Source organism: Melopsittacus undulatus, chromosome 1 (genome assembly GCF_012275295.1).
Source record: "Melopsittacus undulatus isolate bMelUnd1 chromosome 1, bMelUnd1.mat.Z, whole genome shotgun sequence".
NCBI classification, from domain to species: Eukaryota; Metazoa; Chordata; class Aves; order Psittaciformes; family Psittaculidae; genus Melopsittacus; species Melopsittacus undulatus.
Genome location: NC_047527.1, coordinates 124,032,390 through 124,057,720, shown reverse-complemented (window position 1 = coordinate 124,057,720; position 25,331 = coordinate 124,032,390). Strand labels below are relative to the sequence as shown.

Here is a 25,331-nt window from a genome sequence, read left to right as displayed (position 1 = left end):
ACAGTGGCCTTTACTACTGCTACTGGGAAGTAAATACATTGTCTCTATGTCTTCAAAGCAGGGGAATATTCTCTTGTTAAACAGATTTTGCAGCTTTGTAAGAAGAATAAGAATAAAATATGTTAGAGAGCCGCATTGCTTTAGGGTTTGCTACTCCATAAGCAATGTCCTCTTAATAAGGATGTTCCATTTTGAGAGCTTCTGTGCATATCATAGGCTTTGGGGCCAGAGCAGAGTCACAGCACTGAGACAAAATGCTGAAAATAATTATTATTTCCAGGCAGGTAATGTATTCGCCTGTAGAACAAATATTTACTTGTAAATGTAGTTTGTTGGTGTGACAGCTATAAAACAGGCTTTAACAGTTAGCCTAATGCTAATTTACATACAATAAAAGTGCATTTACATAACACTAAGGAACAAACCTGTAAAAACAAGGAAGCAGGCAGTTAGCTTAAAAGTATACCACTGAGGTGGTACAGTGCTCCAGTGAAATATATGATGCATTTCTGTTTTAACTACAAGTTTCCTTGGGTTTCTGGGTTCACGTCACAGCCTTAATTGCATTTAAAACCAGGTTTGGGGACGTGAATTTCCTTTGTAGATGTTACATCCCGAGCTAAAATAGAATGCAAAACTTAGGCATCATTAAAAGAGAAACAAAGGAAAGGGAAAGGGAACTGCTAGTAGGTCTCAGCAGCTGGGATAATCTCCCACAGGGAGAGGTGGAAACCTTATTCCATGAGTCATTTAATACCAAATAAACAAAGCACTGGAGAATAAATTGTAAGGCATGATATTCTTTTTATTGTTGTTCATTGACAGAGGGAGGGCTCCTTGACTTAATGGGGCTTTTCCTTTTTTTAATTCTGGAGTAGTAGAAAGCATGGGCAGTGTTCCAGATATTGTTTTTCTTTATTTCTCATTGACATTTTGGTTCTTGCTGTAATTGTAATACAGTAAAGGCAGGAGTAACTTTAGCCCCTGCACTGTGAAGTAGAACTTTACTAACAATCAAGAGCCATTGAGAATTGCTGAGATTCAGGATCCTGTTAGAAAGTAGCCAACACTGATGCAGTTATATAGTGTTTTAATTACAGCTCCAAAAAGGTTTTGCATGCCCCTCTATCACAGTCCTGCTATTAAATGCTATGCTTTAGTGACAAAGCTCTGAGGAGGGCAGCTGAGTGAGCTGTGCATGCTGGCACAGTGTGCTCTTGGTCTCCAGTGGAATCCAGGAGACTGATACAAAGCAACAAATAATCCACTTTGCAGACAGTAGGAGCATGTCTGTAATCAAACATAATTATGGAATCACTACCAGTCAGAGCTGTTATAGTCTTGCCTGTAATCAAGAACAGCATTATTGCAACATTTATTACTCTCAAGAGTAATCTGAGATTTATGGGTCCTTGGAAAGAAAAGCGTCATTTGGCAAATCTGTCTATATATGTTACTTGTCCATAGAGAGAGTTCTTTCTTTGAGAGATCAGAGTAGTTCCAATGAAGTATGCCTTTTGGTTAATTTCTTCAGATCTTTCATAGTCTTAAATGACAAAATCCCTGCACATTACTTGAAGAAATTCTTTCTAAGCTTGTCATGTGCAAACTTGGACTGGCCAGCTAGGCAGATGTAGACACACATAATTTCCATGATGCTTGAGATATAATGTGGCCACTCCTGGTGGAGACAGAACTACTACATTCAAATAAACAGCTGAAATCAGGGTCATCACACGGAAACTGTACTCTTTGATGTAATTGTTCAGTTATTATAAGCCCAGGATGAAATGCCTCGAGGGGAAGACCTTCTCCTGTAGACTGAATTATGGCTTTGGCTCTTCCAGCATACAGCATACCTGTGTTATATGAGAGGGAATGTTATACAGAAAATGTATTTTAAAAAAGGATATGTCAGATAACTCGTAAGAAGTCTAGAGAGAGGGAGTAAGCAGTGCAGTTGATCATACGAGGGTAGAAGAAGCTGTATCTTTTAATTTTGGAAAAAAAGAAGAAAACAATTTTTTTGCGACTTCTTATCACACCAAGGGATGGAAAACAGCTCTGAACTCAGAAGTGGTTGTGGGTGGGAAAGCAATTGAGTTAAAAACGCTTGTTACCTTAAAAATGTTACCTCAAAAGGTTTGGAAACCAATTAATAAAACCACCTCAAAGCTCCCCAAGGAAACTGTGTGTTTTGTTCTAGAAGTTGCATAAGTGATCTGGAGGACGCAAAAGCTGATACAGACTACTCCCCATACCAAGCCTCTGAGGTTAGAAGAGTCGGCTCCTCTGTTTGTATATATGGCGGCAGTTCTGCCAAATACTTCTCAGATAGAGCAGCTTTATCAGTGAGAGGGATCTAGGCAGCCATGCAAAGATAATCCTCCTCTCAGTGGTGTGTCAGGCTTGAGGAAGGGTGTGATTATCATTCCAGAGGAGTGTAATATGAACTTGTGCCGAGTGGCGGTTGGATCAAGGCTTCTGCTCTTTGCTCACTCTTTATTTTCTTCTTTCTTTGTTTTTTCTTCCTTTCAGCAAACATCTTATCTTTATATTAAGTTCTTTTGTCATGTACATTCAAGATGGCCAAAACAAGAACCAATGCCCCAAGGCACAGTGGTTCTTGGAAGTGCATCTCCAACTATATCATCAGCAGAATACTAGGTAGGTGAGAGCTTCCCATCGTGGGGTGCTCAGATGGCTGCTTGCTATGATCAGCATCTTACAATGACAGGTTTTCTCTGAAAACAGTCTAGTGGAGTCTTTCACTGGACTCAAATCAGCTCTGCTAAGCTGCTGTTTCAAGACTTCTCTTCCAGCCACAGCCTGGGACACTTAGAGCTCTGGTCCCTACATAAGGATGACATGGCACTTCCACACCTTTGAACAGATCTTAAAGATAGGTGCTGGCCTCTTCTGTCACTTTAAGGAAGCAGGCCCTCATCTAATGAAATCAGGTGTCTTATCCCTCAGGTCTGCTGAACTCCTGTGTGTCATTTCTTTTCCCATGGGAAGGACAAGTACATCAAACACCAGATGGGAGAACTGCTATTCTCTAACCGCATGGGGTTGTGTTTATTTATGGGTCAAAATCCAGAAACAAAATATTTGCATTTGTCTGAAGTTTTGTTCTGGTCTTGCAGGCCCAGGGGCAATGATGGGGTTGAGCCTGGAATGTAATATAAAAAAAAATTACAGGAAAGTAAGGCCGACAAAACTCAAGATGAACCAAATAATGTTCAAGATGAACCAAATAATGTTGCATGGCAAGAGCAAGTGAGCTTCATCTTTTAAAACTAATTTTTGTAAATATTAAATTTTAAAACTAATTTAAAACTACTAAAATCAGAACTATTTTTAAAATACTAATTTCTGCATCAAAGTGCCTTTCCTAACTGTGGGCTGCATAACGGAAAAGGCAGAGGCAGCTGCAACCACCACAACTTTGGAGATGGGGCTTCCAGTAGTCAGCCCTCAAGAAAACACCCAGCCAGCCTCAACAACCATTATTTTCTAGAATGTTCCCCGAGCTCTGCTGACAGGGAACTATACCTGCCTTATAAGGGAGAACATAAAGAGGCAATTCTCAAACAGCACATGGTTTGACTTATAAAAGCTTTCCTTAAGGGCAGAATTAATTATGTATCATACAGATCTATTCTATATTCTGTTTATACAATTACAAAGCATTACAGTTAATTAGTTGTGGTACAGACTCCTGAAGCAGAACCTGGTTAGAGAGTAAACAAATAAGCTGCAACAGTGGTTAACAACTTGCACTTTCATATCATCTTTCACACTGAAGTCTTTTGAAGTGATTTATAAGTTATGCAATGCAGTGGGGCTGAGTTTTGTATTTTGGGGCTGTTTGTTTGTTTGTTTGATATACAATTAGAATACGCTGATCTGAAATAGCCAGGGATTCTCATACATTGAAGAAATTAAATTCAAAATATTCTCTAACCAACTGTAATTCAACTGTTTTTCCCATGTACTGTCATAGCACCTGAGTGACCTAGTGGTTGTGATTCTGTTATGTTTGGCATTTTATATACATGAAACACGAGTATTTCTCCCTCCTTTTTCCTCTCCTGGCAGCAGTTGGAATCTGTCTGCCCCAGTATCCTAAAAGTAGAGATAAAATCCTGATTGTGAAAAGATTTTGATTGGACTGAAGTGTGCAATATTGCACAGGTTTGGTTTTCAAATTATATTTTGCATTACTTTAATGCAATGAAATGGTCTGACATGCTGCAATATTTATGCCTCAAACTGTCTGACATCTTTGAACTTAATTGCTCTTTTTGTCATCAGATTATTTAGTGCTGAGTCTTATTTTTGTGTATGTGCTGCTACAGGTGTCCAGGGAGAATAAGTGTTTTATGGAAATCTCATCAGTGTCGTGTGAGTAGAGTTAAAAAGAAATTATTATTTGTTATGTCATGGAATCTTGTATTGGTTACTGTGCACATGCAAAGAGGCAGTTCTTCGAGCAAAAGAGCTTGTTTTATAAGGGAAAATGAAGTAAATGAAAAGAGAAGGGAGCAAAAGTATGTGAAGATGTTCTGAGGGCTGGAGCACTTCTACAGAGACAGGCTGAGAAAGCTGGGCTTGTTCAGCCTGGAGAAGAGAAGGCTCTGGGGAGACCTTTTAACAGTCTTCCAAAGCCTAAAAAGGGCCTACAAGAAATCTGAAGAGGGACTTTTTCAAGGGCGTGCAGTGACTGGACAAGGGGGAATGGCTTTCAGCTGAAAGAGGGTACATTTAGATTAGACATTAGGAAGAAATTGTTCCCTGTGAGGGTGATGAGGCGCTGGCACAGGCTGCCCAGAGAAGCTGTGGCTGCCCCATCCCTGGCAGTGTCCAAGACCAGATTGGATGGGGCTTTGACCAACCTGGTCTGGTGCAAGGTGTCCCTGCCCATGGCAGGGGGGTTGGAACAGGATGAGCTTTAAGGTCCCTTCCATCCCAAACAATTCTGTGATTCTATTTAGTACAGACTATATATCTATACTGCAAAATGTAGCACACAACATACAAGTGTACAATCAAACTGATAAGAGTACTCCCTACTGAAGATGCTGCAGACTGATACCAATTCTCAGTTTCCTGAATGCATCGTGAAAGCAGTGGGATTTGAGATACCTCTGAAGGAAGGCTGCGTAGGTTTTTTTAAGTCTATTTTTGGGTATAGTTTTCTAGAAGAAAGCCTGAAAGACATGTATGAAAAAACTTCTGAAAGAAGAAGATGTATGGGCAACTGAAAATGGTATTGGTAGCTTTGAACAATGAGCTGCACAGTAAGATACAACATAAGATTATAGATGAGTGTCCATGGATGCCCCTAACTTGCATTCAAAATGGCAGTAAAGGGGAATGCCAGGGAAGGCTACAAAGACAGGCTGATAAAATCATAGAAAGAATTCAGGAGGTCATCTTGACTTCAGTGTTTTAGGCTCAAGGGGAAACTAGGAATGCGTAACGAAAAGTGGAGAACTTGCTTGGTGGAGATGCACTGATGCAATCACAAGAAATCACTTAAGAAAAAACATGAACAGAGTAAGAAGAGGTAAAAAAATAGAGACTGGTGAGGTACATGCTGAAAGATAAAGTAGAATGGAGATCTCTCACAGCTGAAAGAGAGGTTAAGGAATTGGCAATGATTTGGAAAAGAAAACAAGAAAACACAGAGAGTCGGGAGAAGACAAGGTTTCAGAGCCACAGTGTGATCAATAATGTCACTGGCTGTGAAGATGGAGTCCTGAGATTCAATCACATTAATAGTGACCTAAGAAGGGCTGAGTGGAGTGCACACAACCAAATTAAAAGAAAGGTGAAGCTGGCAGAAAGCCACGCAAAGTAATTGTTTTAGACAATGTATTATTTAATTTCAGGATTACAGACAGGAGGAAAACTCAGCAGGAATCTCAGTGAGAATAAAATGAGGACATAGGATTTTAAAAAAGATGCACGAGATTGACATACTTCTGTGTGTGTTGGGATGGACACGAAGAGTTGAGGAAAACAAAGAACAAGTTAAAACAAAACAAAATAAAACCAAGCCCCAACCAAATACAAAATTACAGGATTACTGGTAAAGGTGGAGGGGTAAAATGAAAATGTGGTAAGAATTGCCAGGATAAGGGGTTGGGAGAGAGAGGGAAAAGTGGGAGGACGAAAGGAGAAAGAATGTGGATTTGTTGATTAGATCTTCTCTTGAAAAAGAAAGAACTGATAACATGGGTAAGAAGGTGGCAGAGGTGGGTGAAGCTGATTTCAGGAGAGGACAATTTAAATTGCATGTTTGTATTTTACAAAGCAAATTAATTTTTAGATTATAAACACAGAGACCCTTGATTTGAATCAATGTGACATACCTGTAAAAAGTAAAGATTTTTTTCCAGTTGCATGTCTGAAGTATAAAAAATACTGAGGTCTTCAAATGCTGACAAAAGTTTTAATATTACCAGGGATTTGTGGGGGATTTTTTAAGCAACTATCAGAGAGCAAACTTTTGTCTTCTGCCACTCAGGAAATATGTGTCAGTGTAGATGAAAACAAGACAATGTTTTCAAAAAATGTTACTCCCTAGTATATGTTAACATTTGAATTAACATAAAGAGTGAAAAAAATAATAAGTTAGAAGTCCTATTCCTGTGTTTTATGAAAGTGGAAGTCCACTTTTGCTATTAGTGTTTTGCCAGCTCCCAGGCATTTTCCTGCTTCCTCAATAATCCAGTGACAAATAGCCCCTAGCTGCTGTGTAAACATCATTTCATCTATCTACTTATTATTCTTACATACCTATAAATTAAGCTTCTTGCTGTTTACATTAATCAGTGACAGTGATGAGACACATGGAGGTAGAAAAGATTTAGAAGCTCAGCTTGTCCATCCGATAGACCAAAAAGTGGGAATATTCCATCCAGCAGAGGTTTAAGTTCCCAAGTAAAACAGCTCTTCTTCTTTCAAGCTGCAAACTTTCTGAAGAAAAGTTTTCATTTACAAATTTCCATCAAACAATTTATTACATTTAAATGTCAGTATCTTACTGCTATTTTCCATATACACAAGTTAGCTATGCTAAATAACACTAAAACTATCCCACTTTATTATATGCAAGTAAAGAATTTTGATTGGTTATAGTTTCATGGAGATACTCAAGAACTGGAATAGCTGCACAAGAAGAGTGTTATGTACAAACCACTATGTAAAGAATTACTATAAAGTTTACAAGAACAAAGATCCCACTGGTTTAGCTTTTGCAATAGCGTTTTAAGTAGTGCATTTAGAAACTGTACTACATACACTAGCATGATCACTTTGATCCTTTGATCCAGGTATTGGGATGTATCAAATGGACATCACTGTGACTTCTGAGAACTGTGTTAATACATCTCACTTTTAAAAGTTCAGGTACGCATTTTGTATTTGTGTGTCAGATTTGTTAAGTGTTCCCATTGTCCAGCACCATCTTCCTGAGAATGTCTTGGTGTCTGGGGAATCCCTGCTTTGCCCAGAGCTAGCACAGCCCTTGGGAGCCCAGATGTATTCTCAGCTGGGCTGAGCTCTTGGAGCCACTGGCAGTGACAACAGCTCCACAGCCATGGAAACAAAGAATAACTTTGCCTTTCTACCTCAGTGCAGAGGGAAGGAAAGGACGTTTAGTGCTGAGACTGGGGAGAGTTCAGGTAATAATAGCATTTTAGGAATAACTGATGAAGATACACGTATTTCAGGCAGTTTCCACCTGCCCCTAAATTATAGCTTGCAGTGCATCACTCCCTGCAGCAGCCTTACACGCTTACAGAAAAGTATTGGGTTGAGCCTACGTATAAGCTAAAATTAAACATGTTCAGAAAGTATCATAAATTAAAAGTACAGAATAAACTGTTATAAGATATATAGGTATGTCTTGAAACTGCCATTTTCTGTCAAGATGTGCAGCATACTCAGGAACATACAGCAGCAGCTCAAAAAAACTTTGTCCTGCAACATTCCAGTGTTTATGGGCATGCTTTAATTAAAAGGATTCTGCAGAACCAAGAAACCTGAATCTTCAGGAGAAAAAGAAAATCATTACAAAAGGATGCTATTAAGAGTTCATATAGATTCAGAGAGAAAAGGTTGTGCTTATTGTAATTACACGACAGAATTTTAATAAAACCAAGGAAGTCAGTTGCTGTGCCAAATTCTCTTATATATCAGCAGTTTGGAAAGAAAAACCTAGATTTCAATCTAGTTACTCTAAATAGTAACAGTACATCAATAAAATAACAACATAATAAGGCTGTTTTGATATAGTCCATGTCTTATTCAAGGAAGAAACTTCTACAAGGAATTAATTGGATTATGAGGGTCAGAATTACCAGCTAAGATTTATATCCACATATCTTCTTTTCCTCCTGAGATACTGAGCCTGTGAGACACACAGAAAAAGCGTAGCTATTTCCACCAATAAGGCATGTGGATGGATTTCCAATGAGTTGGCTTTCCATGCTTTATCAAATCAATCCTAAATGTCCTTAATTATATATGATTTCTTAGAACATGTCTTTGGTAATGGTTACTGTACTTTTACTCTGGAAAGGCAAACAACTCCTTCCTAAAGTAATTCTGCCCTTTTGAAGCATTTATTTGCGAGTATCCTTATTGCTGATATTATGTGCTTTGTAGTTGTCATTTTTTTTTTTTGCTGAATGGGTATTTCCTGTCTCTCAGTCTATATAGAGATCAACTTTCATTTCTTGTGTGAAAGTAACACTGCTCTACACACAGTGGATTTGCATGGATTATGAATGGAAACACAGTGTCTGCCACGCTTCAGGGTCAGTCATCTCTCTCTTCATTGGTTTTCTTCCAGAAGATCAGAGAGAACTTTATCATGGTCCCTTTCTTGCCTAGGGAAAAATCCTTCAGAGGTCCAAACTCCTGGCCTCTCCCTCATGCTGCTACCCCTTCACTGTCCTGCCTGTCCTGGAATGGTGTTCCAGTATCCACATAAAAAACACTTTACAACTGCTTTTAGTTACGTTTGTGTTTAACATTTTGAAGGGGTATGTGATACACAAAAAATTGCAAAAGGATAGCATGTGTTTGGGCAGCCTCTTCTGTTTTCATGCCAAGTGTTGACTGTTTTTATAATAGGTTCCATGCTGAAAATGGTTTTATCAGCTAGATAATACCAAGGAATTTTGATTTTGTAACTATTCAGATTGACATGGGAGGTAAATGACATTATGCATGGAATTATTTGCTTAAAACATCCGTGACATATGTGGGTTGACACACCTGGATACACAGCTTCATGCTGAGATCAGCCCTCACCCCACAGAAACTATTATGGTTGATTTCAAAGGACTATTGTAAGAAGCAAAAGCTTGTTTTTCTAATGCAGGAAAGAGAACGTAATTCCTTTGCAATGGGGCATACTCAATAAATACTTGTTAAGATTGAGGTGGCTTTTTCCTAATCTCATTCCTGATGAAGTTGTGGTTCCTTTTCACAGCCAGAAGTCTTTCAAATAGGTTGGATAGATCAGAAACAGTGAACATATTCATTGTAGATGAAAAAGCAATCTGTGACTCTACCTGAATGACACAGCAGAACTGGAAAACTAACCTGATCCATGGCTTCTGGGAAATGCCTCACTGGCATGAAACTGAAGCCCAGCATGAGCTCCCTGAACAGCATATGAGCACACAGGCATAGTCCAGCCCACTGCTTGATTTTGGTGAGGGGCTCCTAGAGAACAAACAAGGGGAACAAGGGCTTGAGCCCCTCTCTCTTCCTGCTGGAGGACCTGGTATGACCTCACCAACCAAGGAACTGTCGGGGCTGCCACATAAGAGTGCACCACAGTGGAAAGGACCATTTCTGGAACAAGTGGGAAGCCAGAAAGGATTCCTTCCAGCTGACACAGCACTAACTTCCTATCTTCTGCAGTGGGAAGAAACCCAGAAATCATTTTCTACCTTTCTGGTGGTAGTTTTCACCCCAGTAAGAGCAGCTGCATGTCACCTGCTGTCAAGAGTGGTTGCTGGCCAGGAGACCTCTGCTACTCCTTGCTGGTTTTAATTTTCACCTGCTGTGGACAGATAAAATGAGTTCCAGTTTAGCTTGATGATCCTGCCTGCGCAAGTGTGCTGCAAGAATGCCACTGCGGTGTTCAGCTGGGTGAATGTTTTAGATGACTACAGTAATTATCAAAAGTACTGGGTTTAGTTTCCCCTCACTTTAATCTGGATCAGATTTGCCAAATAGTTTCAGCTGGGCTTTTTTTCCCTAAGATAAATAAAGCTGGAGGAGCAAAAGAAGAAGCTCATGCCTCCTTTGATGCAATGCCTGTCACTGGAGTGATGCAGAACATATGAGCTCTTCAGGCAAGACCTTCCTCTTCAGGATATTCTTTAAATTCAGATGTTTAATTTCCTACCAACAAGAGTTTTCTAATTATCATGTTATTGACTTTTCCTGGGTGGGGTCCCCAGTCTCTGCTCCTGATACTGGTGTATTTTGTGTATATAATTAAACATCCAGGGTGGAGCAGCACCTCTACAAGCAGTGCAGGGGGAAGGTTAGGAGCTCACTGTCTTCACCCTGAAGGTGTCCAGCTGCAGGCTCTTCGGTTCTTCTCGGCCAGGGAGGGGAGGCAAGAACCAGTGCCTCTTTTCTGCCATCCTTCTTTCCATCCCTTTGCTCCTTCAGCAGAGGGAAAAAAAGTGAGGCCCAGAAGTAAGGAGTTTGTGTCTCACAGGGATAGGCTCTGACTGACCTAATATTGCAATTCATTTTATGTAGAAATAAGGTGGAAGAGTTGTAGCGGAGGGACTGAAGGAGATTCATCTCAGAACATCCTGTCTCCTGAGGCTGGAGGAACCCTGCAAATTTAACCCAGGTTGTTGCACCTCAGAGAGTGAAGCAGTGTGACCATGCAGCTGTTTAGCAGTGGGAACCCCTAACTTCAAACTTCTGTGAACTGAGTGCTGTGATTCCTTTGGTTCCAGCTATTCCTAAATAAAATAGCTAATTGCCTGTGAAAGAAGGAACAATTTTCTCAAACTGGGGCTTCTTCATTTCTTCTTGTCATCATGAAAAATGGAAAAAAAATATTTTGGGTCAGTCTAACCAAATTTTATTTATTTTATCAATTTGGCAACTGATCAAAAAAAACATTTCCACAGCTTGAGTTCCAATGTTGTCACTCAACAGTTTCCATAAATACAGAAATTAATTTGCACTCTAAAAAGAGGTAGTACTGAAAGAAAAACCAGAACAACCTAGGATACAAGAGTACACCTAAATGATTCTCTTAGTACCAGCTGTGTCAGTCAAATTAGGCCATCTGTAACATCCTTGCAATCCACAGTTTTTAAATTCCCATCCAGCTACACCTATGCCACTCCTTTGTTCTCAGAAGCATTAGACAGGATTAGCTGCAGAGGAATCAAGTCTTCAAAGTTAATTAAAATGTTGATGATGACCAGGAAGGCATACTTAGAAGCTGTAGGTAAAGATATTTAGATGCTCAGTGTGGGGCAGTTGTGCCCAGGCTTTCAAGCTTCTCATCTAGGTTCTTTGCAGAACCACCAGCTAAACACAGAATGAAGTTTATAGCTGCTTCAGTTTCTCCCTCAGGCTCCTGTCTTCTCCTCCCTCTGGAGGCCCCATCTTCTCAGTCTGGTGCTGTTACATCTTTAATAAGATCAATAATATTTCTCGGGTTTAGCAGCTTCATGAATTCTGATTAAGCTCCATGACAGTGGCTGTGTATTAAGAATAAAGGCAAGAAGAAGAGTTTAGTGTCTCAATCCATGAGGCATGATAGTTTCTTCTTTAGGCAAACTGTTATTGATTTGATCTTGGGTTTTCTCAGCGTGGCCTCTGTAAATAATGTGCTAGCACACAGTACACTTACTGTACGGCTCCTCTTCCCTGCGGACCAGTTCTTTCTGATGAAGACTTACTTTAATTGTTCCATGACTACTAATGTGTTTAATTAAGGCTCATGTGGCTAAGGTTTCGGTGAGAAAATTAGACATGCTTACAAGAATTAGTATAGGAAGAAATCACAAGGATACAATCAGGAGCAAAAAACTGGAATAGCCGCTAGCACTGCCTTTCAACCCCACACCGGTGTGTGAGTTTCTGGGTATCATTAAAATTCAATTAAGTATTTGGGAAAAAAAGAAAGCCTGGCACTGACAGGACACATCATCTGACCACAGGAAGCTGTGCTGACAAAAATTCATAACGTGGAAATTGGAAACCCACTCTCTGAAGCTTTCCTGTATTAACAGTTTAATGTCTAACTATGGAATATATAATTTATGAGAATTCTCTAATGTGATCCAGCCTTGCACATTTTGCACTTTATCATTCCTATTTAGAAGGAAGTGAAGATCAAAATACTCCCTCTGATTTCTGAAGCCAATTTTATCATTTTTAATATATATATCTCATGGTATTTTTCCACAGACTCCACTTGGCAAACCCCTATTCTAAATTCTTACTAGTGCGCTCATTTGGGCTCACTTTTTGGCCACTATTTTTCTTTGGAAAAAGTTTCAGAGACTTCAATATTTGGAGGGGGACATGATGCAATTGTGCAGAAACATAGATAAAATTATGTTATAGAATCATAGAATAGTTGGGGTTGGAAAGGACCTTAAGATCATCAAATTCAAATCCCCCTGCCATGAGCAGGGACACCTCACACTAAACCATGCCACCCAAGGCTTCATCCAGCCTGGCCTTGAATACTGCCAGGGATGAAGCATATTGGTTTAATGACTTTATGGGCTTTTTGTATTTAAACTCTTTAATTTATGCTGCTTTTTCTGAACTGAATTACATGGAAGAACATTCTGTAAAGCTTCTTTGTAAATCCCATTTTTGTTTTTTTTTCATATCTGTTACTAGTTGTGAGTATCCACTCCATTGGGAGCCTCAAGAGATACAATAGATGCCAGAAGTACCATATTTGGGAGTGAACCTAAAGTGGAACGAGACAAAAAAAAGTCATCAATGTGCTTTATTTGGGAAGGAATCTGTGGCCTTTAAGAAACAGAAAGGGAGGAGAGAGGCCGCAAAGTATTAAAATATTGACAAGGCTAACAAGCAGTACTTTACTGTTTGAAAATATGCAGACATAAAAGGGGAAGGAGCAGTCAGTGAGCCCTCTCCTAGCTGCCATGGTAAAGGTGACTGTGCCCTTCAGAGCAGTTACCTCTGCAGTTAGATTGGAAAGCAGATATCCCCAACCTCGGGGAATAGCTTGCGGCAGGATAAATACGCCACAAAGATGAAGCTAGCGGAAATTGAATCCAGAAACAGGGAAACTAAAATTAAATGGAAAACAGTCTGATAAGGAAAAGTGAAAGAATAATCAGTACATGGAGACTAAAAGAAAGGTTTTCAAAAGTTATTTCAAGGTGCAAAAGCTTCCCCACTGTTTCCTATTTGCATTTTAAAGTAGTTCGATAGCTTGGATTCAAGGTATCTAGAAGAGGTCTAACCTGCTTCAGGTCAGTTCAGAGGTGACATAGAAGAGTATTCAAAACATGTTTGTTAAAAAAGTAAACTTCACTGAAGTTTAAAGTAAACTTTCCCATACTGTTGCTCCAAGAACTGCCTGAGATTACTGGAGCTGAAAAATACAGGAGGGTGCACAAGCTCAGATTTATGGTATTTAATAGTGTATGTGTAGGTGTTTTCTCATGGCTTTTTTTTATATATACAATAACAGTCCCATTGGTTGTTTGGGTCATGCACCCAGCAAGCAGGAAGCAAAAAATGTTAAAAATTAACTGTACAAGCCTGAGTACTTACCAGTACTTCAAAGTCACATTAGAACAGAGTGACTCTAAAGATGAGGGTGTTCCAAATCCAAGTATAACAACAGGCAGAAAGTGCCAGAAAGGTCTCCAGCAATACTAGGGACAAAGATCAGGACCAAAATCTAATCAGCACACCATTAACTTCAGTGCACTGTTACTCACAAGCATTCAGTATCTGGTGTTTGAGCACAGCATTTGATTTTTCCCACCAATCCCATATGCACAGACAGAGCAGCCTTGCCAGTTATGCCGTGGTGCAAAATAAATGAAATTTCCTTCTTTGTCCTTCGTAACGATCCCTGTGTTTCCAGCCTAGCCAAGCTTGCACTGCTGTATGAGTGCAACAGGGTTTAATTACATAGAAGGCAAGTTGAAACTGGAGGAGCCCAGTAACCATGGAGATTAGAGATCAATAATATAATCCTATATGTTTATAAATCCTCCATAGTCCATGTATCCTTTTGTAAAAGGCACATAAGCAAGTGAGATCCAGGCAGGGTGCTCTATTTATAATTATTTTCTAAAATCAAATGTGATTATGTTTTCTGTGGGTCACTACCTTCCTGTTCATATTGTTGTTTTCAAATTGTTCAATACAGTATGGATTAGGGGAGATGACTGTGTTTGGAGGAGAAATATAAAGCTCCTCAATATAGGAGTCATATAAAGGAGTCATATAAACATAGGAGTCTTTTAATGCTGCATCTGAAGGCTGTAGAGTGAAAAGTGCTGCTTCTTTCAGCCAAACCCCTTAGTAGCCACTACCAGGCTGTGCTACATCTCATGGTGTGATTAGGAAAAGGTTATGAAAGCATGTGCACCATACACAAAACACAGTTGACATTCCTAAGTCTTTTTCCAGTTAGAAAGTCCTCATCATGAAGCTCGCTGTGGCAATCATAATTTGAAGACTGTCCCAGATAATGATGATGAGGAACCTGGAGGAGGATTTGAAATCATACAGTTGCTTTTCCTGTTGGATAGATAAGACAATTTTCCAACTGAGCATTGTTTATCTTCCTCCTTTCTTTTAAAGAGGCAACTAATCAGTTTTACTGAGAATATTTACCACTGGAAAGTCAATAGTCATCAAAATTTAAACTCTTCACATGTTTTACTATTCTGGCAACTTTTGACTCGGAAGAGTTTTCCATTAATATCTATTTCAGCGTTTTGTTCTAGTTTGTTTCTAAAATTACTTTGACAAAAATGAATATTGAAAGTGGAAAATGTATTTTTTACATTATTTTACAGTTCCAACTAATGCAAGCGCAGAAGTGACCTGGTTCATGTTTCACTCCATCGTGAGTTTGTTTTCCCTCAGTTGGGAATAATAATTTTAAAAAGTCTTCCAAAAGACACAGACACTCTCTCCACAGTAGTTATGTGTATGAAAGGCAAGGCATGGAAAATTAAGAACCATTTTGGAAGAATTTATTGCAGCATTTCAGCATAGACAGAGAGTGAATGGATGTTGGAAACTGGATGATATTCTTGAATAAAAATATTGTTATCTGATCTGCATGGAGAGGATAAGAGGATAACTGATTTTATGACAAATCCTGCTTTGATAGCAATTACATAATAATTATATAATTGCCATAACAAATCCCTGGCTTATGACTTCACAAGAACATTCAGCATCTCTCCAGCTCAAGCCTGTGCTTGCAGAGCTCTTGCAGTGGAGTCCTGTTTGAACACAAGAGGTGCCTATGTGTTAGCATTCCAGCTTATTTTAGCTTGGGAGGTCATCTCCAGAAGATTCCAGCTTACATGATCCCTGTTTGAACCATGGAGCCATCTTGGAACATACAAGCTGGTTTCCTTTTGAATGAAACCCAACCAGAAGATGTGCTGTGGAATCCAGGGGACATTCAGCCCATTGGTCAAGAGCAACAGTAGTCTGGACTAGAAATGCCTGTACTTAAACGGGGGAGATGCAAACTTAAAGAGGGGAGATTTAGGGTGGATATAAGAAAGAAAGTCCTTACTGTGAGAACTGTGAGACCCTGGACCACGTTGACCAGAAATGTTGTGGCTGCCCCATCCCTGGCAATGCTCAAGGCCAGGTTGGAGGGGGCTTTGAGCAACCTGGTCTAGTGGAAGGTGTCCCTGCCCATGGCAGGGGATTGAAACTGGATGATTTTCAAGGTCTCTTCCAACCCAAACCATTCTGTGACTCTATGCAAGAGTGGGTGTTAAGACTTCAGCCTTGGTTGTTTTTTTTTTTCTCTGGAGATCCACTCTTCCTGGGCTGCACTACTTGATGTAGTATGGACATGGCTAATGAGAATCATCACTACCTTGAGTATCAACAAAGCACAGTACCCAGAGTATCATCTTAAACTGATGTCCATTTAAGAGGATGGATGGGGCTCAGGATTTTCTGAAAAAGTCCTGTCCTCCACAGATGCAACCATCCCATGTGAATTTCAATCCCAGTTGCTCTATTACTCGCTGCTCCCAGTGCATCCTTGCTCAGCAGGTTGAGAAACTGTGATTACACCATGTCTGCCCTGAAGCAGCTTACAAGCTGCTCTAGTAAGCAGCAGGCTGCTTTAAAGGTAGCTCTGGCGGCTTCTAAAGTGCCTGATGGAGTTGGTCCTAGCAAGATCTGAATGTTTCCCCAGCCACCTCCCACTGAGGAGCGGTACTTCCACAGTGTGTGGAGATTTCACTGGTCTGCCCAAGACATGAAGGGAGCTGTGATGTTGCTGTGGTGAACCTGAGTGTGTAGAACTTGTTTGCCCATGACATCAGGCTTAGTTCATCCTTCACTCCAAGCAACACCTGGAAACATTTTTTCCACTGGTATTTTATTTTGACTATGAACAGTCTGTACTCGAACGATCTTTCTCAGATTGTTTTTCTTACAGCCACCATAGTCAGCCTCTAAAGGTAGAACACATATCCAACCTGCTTGAAACAGAGGAGGAAGGCAAGAGTTTAACCTTGAGGATCAAGAAACCCTCATGACAGTCATCAGACTGCTGCTGAATGTGAACTCTAGAAAGGGATGCTCTGGGATGTGGGGTGTTGTGTCATGCAGGCCTGGATCTCTGGTGGTCCAGATGGAGATCTATTGCAATGCACCACAGCTCCTCCGCTACCCACACACATTCTTTCCAAATGAAGGCAACATGGGGAGAAAATAGCAGACACCATGGCCTTGTCTTAATGTGCACCTAGAATACAATTTGGGTGTGTATCGGAGGCAAGAAGTAAGTCTGACCTTGGAATTATATGTATAATTATTAGCAACTGTGAAGCATGAGTCTGTATCTGTGAAAAGCAGGGTTCAGATCCAGCAGGATATTGGAAATGGGAGGAACAACCAGTCACAGGAGCAAAATTTTGCCTTCATAAGGAAAAAAACCCTCCTGGCTCCCAATTGATCTCCTTGCTTACACTGAGATCAATGATCATTCTGTCTCCAGGAACAGCAGGTGAACCCAGCGAGGGGGTGCAGGCTCCAATCTGTGTCAGTGGGACAGGCAATTAGCTGAACGTGCTGGCCTACAAAGCACAGCTCCTGCACCAGCTGCCTTTTAGGAACCCTGCGGTAACAGCCACTTTGCTGAGCTTCTGGAAATACTCCAGATGCAGACTCTGCCCCCCAAAGGAGCAGCACTCCCATGCTTGGCTTTGCAGTCTTAATGGTCTTTTAGATTAGAGTTAAATGGCTGAAATTGTCTAGGTTTAAGAAAGAAAAACAACCCCAGGACAACATGAACCCAGCTTTTGCCCCGAAATCCATCACACTGGCTCGAACTGCCATCTGCCTGGGCTATCAACAGCACTGGGGTTGAGCTGCTACACCAGCCTGGTAGTCAAAATCCTCATGACAAAGGTACAGAAGACCATACCAGTGAATTTTTCAGATGTTTGCCAAGAGCAGAGGAAAGGTGAGACAGAGTTGCCTGAAAATGGAGAGGAGCTGCAACTGCAGGGTGTGCGCTGTTGACTGGAACACACAAGATGCAGACGGGCTCCTTGGCAGGCACTGCACAAACAGCACGTTTATAAAAAGCATGGAAGGCAGCCACATTTTAATAGACTTTCTCCTTGTCCTTTTTTAATCTTAACTTCAAAGAAGAGGTCACCACAATTCCTTTTCCCCGAGCCTCGTGCTTGGAAATACCTAAGTCACACTCAAAAAAACCTCCAAAACCTGTAGGAAAATGTACACTACAAAAAACGAGCTGTGCATGACCCCTGCAGAGAAGGGTCAGTGTTCTTGACCAGATTCTACCAACTCTTTCATTATGAAGATTTTCTCCACATTTGGTGCTTAAAATCAGTCACTGGGAGAGGGATGGAGAAGGGGAGCGAAGGGAAGGCAGCAGTCAAAAGAATAAACAACTTGGTCCCTGTGAGAGAATGTGTCCTTCTTTAAATGATGAGAAAAAGATAATGTGGGGGTTTTTTGTGTTCATGAAATCAAGTATTTTCCCCACTAAGACAGTATTAACATTTTTAAAAAGCTTTAAAACATACGACCAGGTTTTGTAGTTAAAATGGGAAAACATTTTAAATTGGAAATGCGAATTTAATCCCCTCAATTAAATGTAAAATATTTAAATACTTAACCTGATTGCTGCCAACTGCAATTTCCTATAATAAGGAATTATGAGGATAAAGAGTAGTTCTTAAAGGCACATGGTTCACATAAAACCACCAAAGAGTCAGGTCTAGAAACTTCACCTTCATCCACATATATCACCACTTCACCCCTTCATAGAAGTTACAATTGAGAAAACTTCAAGTACTATTTTTGATGGGGCATTAGAAAAACCCTTTCTTTCCTCTCCAAGCTGGTAAGTGTGTTATTAACAGCAGATATGTCAAAAGAAAAGTCATAGCAAGCATCTGACATCTGAATTAAAGGATGTGAGAAAATTCTTCTGGAGAAACTGAACACCAATCTCACCCAATGTATCTCTTTGTGAATCATCACCTTTAATGTCAATGCACGTGTGTATATGTACATATGTACACATATACACACATACATAATATATATCTACATTCTCTGTTTAAGTACCTGAGTTCATGAGACATTTCTGTTGCCCTAACTTTTTATATGAATTTTGCTATAACCTGTAGGACAAAACCTGTTCTCTGTGAAGATGATATAAATTATAACAACTTTGCTGTAACCCAAGTTTGTGCAAAGAATCTCTTTTTCCTTTCAGAACTGATTTTTGTGTGTGTGTGCACAAAATATCTCCTCACTGAGGACAATCTGAAGGCCCCAGTGGGCAAGTGGGCTTCATGGAAGTTATGTGAACTCACAAGGCCATTTTCTCACACATTTGGAGAAAGCAGCAGATTGAAAACAGTGGTTGCTGGCCTGTAGCTCTAGCATTGTATTGTGAATTCCACCTCAGTCCATTTTAGGAAGTGGTCATTATAAATTAACTTCCTCTACATCTCTCTACTTTGAACTGCTCTTCAGTTTGTAACTAAAACTGTATCTACAGAATGAAGTTTTATTTTTGTCTGACTTTTCCCTTCAATGCTGCATATTCCAATTTCCTCCTCCTCCCTCTACAGCTGGCAGCAGACCAACTGTTTCATTGTATTTAGAGGAAAGAAATAGCCCACTGAACCTTTCCCAGACCATGTTATATGCACTTCAAAAACTTTGAATAAATCAAAATAGTTATTTAAAAGTGAATGAATATACATTTGTAACACAGCCTTCCAATGCTAACGATAGGTCTGATCTCTGCATAAATAATTCATCAGGAGACAAGACAAAAAGGCTGAAATAGATAAATTCATACCATTTCCAGGCACTTTGCTGTAGCCACCTCTGGCAGCAATAGCTGCTCTTGGCTCCCTGCACAGATGGTCAAAGGAAGAGAGGACAAGCCAGAAGGTGATTCTCATCTTAACATTGGCCAAAGAGCTACTCTTTCCCTCCTCTCCTATGAGCAGATGGAAACTAGGATGACTGATTGTAATTAAGAACACCAGCATGGAGGCAGCAGAGAAGACAGAAGATTTGTATCTGAAAAATTGCCTGCTTGGATCTTCTGGCCTGGCCTGAGCTAGCATACCATCAGGCACTTACAAAAGCCACCTACAAGCCCAGGTTGGATTTATCTAGGACAAAAGATTCAAGGGAGGAAATTCTCAGATAAGAATCATCCCTATTCTTTGTTTAACCCCAATTTAATTATCTTAGTAATGTAATAAACATGGTAGAAGAGGCTTTCTGTTGGTCAGAGAAGTTTAAGATCTATAGATACATACAGGGGGAAGAGGTAAACAGAGTAAGGCAAGTGTTGCTGAGTTACCATGTTCTCAACAAAATTCCAGACAGCTATTACAAAGCAGACCCTCAGTAGTTTTTAAAATGAGAGCAAAATGCCACACTGCCACCTTTTTTTTTCCCTCTTTTTTTTTTTCCTTCCCCCCCCCCCACCAATGAATAGCATAGGAAATTCTTAATTTCTGGTATCACCAGTGCTCTCACCAAATCCCAGTGTGGGGATGCCTTCTCTCATCTTCTAATGTTCTGGCAACGCCTACACTGATCCAGTTTGTTGAGATGTATTTGTACATATTACCTGTTCTATTACCAGTTTTGGAATAAGTTCAAAAAGAGTGAACTCTTCTCTTGGAGACTGACAGGTTACTGGGCCATGATTTCCAGACTAAGTGATATATCAGAAGAGAATGGTGTTTCAAAGGGGAACATCCTCAGCATTATCTTCATAGCTCATTTCTTTGAGGAAGCAGAATATTCATTTGCATGCAAGACAAAATACATTTTTGAAGCAAGATGAGGCAGTAGGTGCCAGAAAGGCCTTGTTCAGTTATTGCAATTTAAATCCACAATAATCTATTTACAAGTTTCCAAGATTTTATCCTTTAGTTAAACTACCTCATCTGTTTAAGAAGGATGTACTAGTTGGCTTTTATTCTAATTATCTAATAACTATTTTTATTTTGGAGAAAATAAATAACGGAGAAAATAAACTAGGCTGCTGTTGTAGTGGAGATGCTAGGAACACTTTTCCTACTCTGTGGTATGAAGACAAAGATATACAAACCCATTTAATACCACAAAGTTATTTTTAGTCATTTTGCACATATTCATATAAATAGCCAGAGTTCCATTGCCACAGGAGATTCTTGCAGAGCAAGACTTATCTGACTTCTTTGTGATGTCTGTGGTAAACAGATCAATCTTGGGATGACTTCCTGTTCCAGGAAGTGTCTTTTAGTGTTTTGGCCTAAATCTCCTCCTTTGGTCTAAGCAGAGTGAAATGGCTCAGGCAATCTGCTAAGATTGGCAGATCACCAGAAGATGATCTTGCTCAGTTCAAAGTCTTCATAGGTAAGTTGTTTTCCAAGAGACAGAGCAGGAGTTCAGCACCACCCTATATGCTCAGAGGAAGTGTGTTAGGTCTGTCATTGCATGGCTAGTATTGTAGGAAATAGGAATGAAAGCTGGTCAAGTTGGCATAGCTTTTTCCTACAGGGTATCGATGTGCAACATCCTTTTCTTCTTGAAATGCCTATCTACCAGAATATGCCCCATCCCAGAAGCAAAACATCTCTCCAGGTCCAGCTGCATGGAGTAGAGATCAGGAGACATAAGACTGATGTTTCTAAATTAGAGTGCAACTTTCTTCTGACGCAAAGACAGCCACTGGAGGTGGTGGTGAGGGGTCTTAGCCTGAGAAGACTTACAGGTCTTAAATATGAAGGTGAACGGTTTTGTCCAAAACCTATCACCCTGGAAAATGGCTTTATTCCTAGAGATTCTCTCAGATTTCTACAAATCAGTTGCTAGACCAACAGTCTGACATACAAACTTTTTAATGGAAATAACTGCAGCATGATTAGAGATAATTTTGCTAGCTACCCTCTGAGAAAACAAAAATACATCAGCCATCTTTGTTCATTCACTCTATTTTTTACAGCATTTCTAAGATTTAAAATTTGTCTTCAATTTATGATATTAATATTCAAGATGAATCCTAATGCTTATTTCTACCGCAAAGCATTTGAGAGATCTGCAGCAAAACTACATTTTCATTTCTCAATCAACAGCCTCTTATTTGATGCCATTTGAAAAGCTAGAATGGCAACTTCTATCTTTGAAGTAGTTATTTTCACGTTATCATTGAGTGAATGCATATACTGCACACAATGTGCAGTAAACATATGAAAAAGAATACATTTTAAATCCCTCTATTAATCCAATATCAATTCCCAATATGACACCTTCCTACTTTGCCTGCCCTCAAAACATGAGATAAATTTCAGTGTTATTTGAACTACATCAAGAGAGAATATGTTAACCCTGTGTGTCCAATTTTAGCCACAATTATACTAAGACTGATATGTAATATCTGAAAGTACTGTAATACTGCTTGAAACAAAATTTGGCAGTCCTTTCTGGAATAAATTTAAGGCATATGTTCTATTCCACCCTATCAAGTAGAGGGAGAAGTGTAAATGTTTTTTATCTGCAAGACAACTGAAGGAGAACTAGCCAAACTACAAAATACATGAAAGTCAACTAATAACAAAAAGATCCTTTGATTCAATTGGTAAGATAAATAGTAAGTCTTTGACAAAAGCCCTATCTAAACATATAATAGACAAAATCGGAGTTACAGGAATCTAAAAATGTCTTCAAGAGGAGAATAAGCCAAGCAGATGCACCAGTAGTTTCTAAAAACAGATGAAAAAGGAAATCAGAGTACAGTTTCCAAAACATCACACATTGCTTAATTTTCTTAAGGAAAACAGACAAATAGCAGATCTCTTCATGGAAAGGGTGATACAGTGGTCAGCAAGGTTTTTTTTCCATTCTAACAAGCATCAGTTACTTTAAGTAGTAATTCCCTTCTTACTGTGATGGTCTATTTCACCTGAGTCTTTGTCTTCTGAACCCATCTGCTTCAGACTTCTTTTCCAGTGTGATTTAGATGGATGCCCAAAGCTGACCTCACGGAAGAGTTACATGAACATTTGGATGCGAGTGGCTACTCTCACCGCAACGCTGATATCCACAGACAGTTGGATGAGGGATGTTTATAATTGAGGCTCATCATTTTTTTTTGTTTGCTTGTGAGCAGTTTCTTTTATGTTCTGTTACTGAAGTACATGTGTCGACTGACTTAAGAGGACAGCCTTGTAAATTAGATCTTTGATCTCAAGAGTTTATTTTATCTTTGCAGCAAAGAAAAGCGAATTGAATTGGCTGGCAGAACTAAACCCTCTCTTGTCTCTGTTCCACAGCTGCTGCATCCTTCTGGGGTCATCATAACTTCCACTTCCACTGCTAGATACTCTCTTTTGCTACAGAATTAAAAAAGGCTTCTCCAACATCTTATCATAACCTGCAGTGCAATGCTGAAAGCTTTACCACTCCTGGTTTATTATATAAGCCATGCAGTGTGCTCAGACTGTTTTACTTCTGGAGCGGGGATGTATTTGACAAGCCACCGAGCTGCAATAAAACAAAGCTCTGTGAGCTACCCTCATCAGAAAGTAAACTTTAATAGAATATTCACCAACTTTTTGGGGAGTAAAACACCATCTAGAAAGACTATTGCATGGAGGGCTGCAGACTAAAGAGAAGTACCTGCTCTGAGAGGTTGAAAGGAGTATATGATCCATTGTTACTCCCTATTATTTATGTTAATGTATGGAGGCATTTGCATGAGAGACTATGGTGCTACCTACTCCATGTACACAAAAAAAGACTGTAGGGCATAATACCTATATAGTTTCTGATTCAGGTCACCATATGATGGTGTCATCATATTCTTACCATCTGCACTTCATTTAGTTTCCATATTTTCGTAACTGCAAATATTATAGAAATAACGTTAAATGAAAACTGCTTTACATGTCCTTTCTCCAACCCCTTCCTTAGTTTGGTGTCATTTTACTACGTATTTTTCCTTCTGTACTACTAAAAGAAGTAATGAACACACGAGAACCTTGCCATTCCCTACTAGGTAAATACCTGTAAAAAACTAATCATTTTTAATAGCTTCAAAGTAATTGCAAGTAGAATAGCCAGCGTTAGTCAGGAACTATTGCACCCATCATAGAGGCTGAAAAACTTTCCATTAATATGTTTCAGAAAATAAAGTTTAAAGCATTGGTTTTTAGGATTTCTACTGAATGATTAAAATCACTTATACATGGAGGGAAAAATTGTTTTATGAGGGACTGCATGCACAGAAGTCAAAGTAGTACTTTGGATCTTACTGTTTTTTCGATCGTTTATCTGGCGCATGCAGGAGGATTAAAAGAGCCTTACTCATTAGCATCATATACTCAAAGAAAAAACTTCACATACCTGCATGCAGAACCTAAAATGTGTGCTCCAGAACTGAACAGTGAGATGCTGTGCCTAGATCAAGGTTACTTCTTATGCTCCTGGAATCTGAAAATGATGAAATTCTGGGTTGACAAAAATCTCCATTTCATTCTTTGGACAATAATACTTCCAAACTAACTGACTGTCCATATCATGGGAACAAAACAGTGACTTTTCTGCCCTTCCAGTAAGCATGAATACTTGGCATTGCTTCTTTTGAATGGCTGTGATTCAGACAGAAGGAGGGCTAAGAAACGGCCTGTGGGAACAGAACCCTCTTGCAGAGTGGAGCAGAGTGAAGGTCTCTTTCCAGAAAAGAGTTTCATCTGTGTGAAGGATGTTGAAAAGAACGAGTTAGTTCTCTCACAGACTCAATGGACGTAAATATCTAGCTGGTAAAGAAAGAAGATGATCTCAGTGGAGGATACAGGGAGATCAATAATTTTCCTCAGTTTAAGGAATTTAACATATTGACGGGAAAAAATCAGGCCTAACATACCTCCTCCAAGCTTTGTGAGCTCATTACAGAATCCCAAGCTTAGCGCTGTTGAAGAGCTGCAGTACAGCAGGTAAGCTGAACAAAACCAGCTCCACTTATTAAACCTTCTTACAGCACCAAACTGAAGCCTGCCTTTGGAATATACAGAGGATTTTCTGCCTCTGTTGCTGTAACAGACACTCTCTAGCTTCAAAAGGAAACCTGGTTAATCTGGAATTGCTCTGTCATCGGCAGGAGAGTTGCAGTTAGCTAAGAAGGGAAGGACTTACCCTAGGAGTTGCACTTCTGGTTCCTCTCCATACTCGATAGGCTGAGCAGAGAAAATCCAAAGCAAGGTGAACTGTCTGTCATGTCATAACAAAAGGGTGGCTGTGGGGAGGAGAGCGGTTTCTCAAGTGCAAGTTTTATGCTATTGTTGGGATCAACCCACTCATCTTGCCCAGGAGACTGTTTCAGTGTTTTAGTGAACACAACAGGTTCTCCAGCTAAAAATGAAATGAGCTGTTATTTTCGAGACACTGTAATTACCATGGTGAATATGCTGTTTGCCTTTTCCTTTTAGTTGCTCTAGGGTCAAAAGCTCTCAGCTGTGACCACACAAGTGTATATTTGCCACCTGCAGGACTGCAGT

The 25,331-nt window shown here is 39.8% G+C and overlaps 1 long non-coding RNA gene across 1 annotated transcript; it reads right to left on the bottom strand.

Moving 5' to 3' along the window:
* Positions 1-841: 841 nt before the first annotated feature.
* LOC115947151 (uncharacterized) lies at positions 842-19,654 on the bottom strand. Its single transcript, XR_004081109.2, has 3 exons — positions 19,631-19,654; positions 6,808-6,983; positions 842-3,172 (listed from the first exon to the last, which is right to left on the bottom strand). It is a non-coding gene; the product is annotated as an uncharacterized lncRNA (long non-coding RNA).
* Between the last annotated feature and the right edge of the window lie 5,677 nt (positions 19,655-25,331).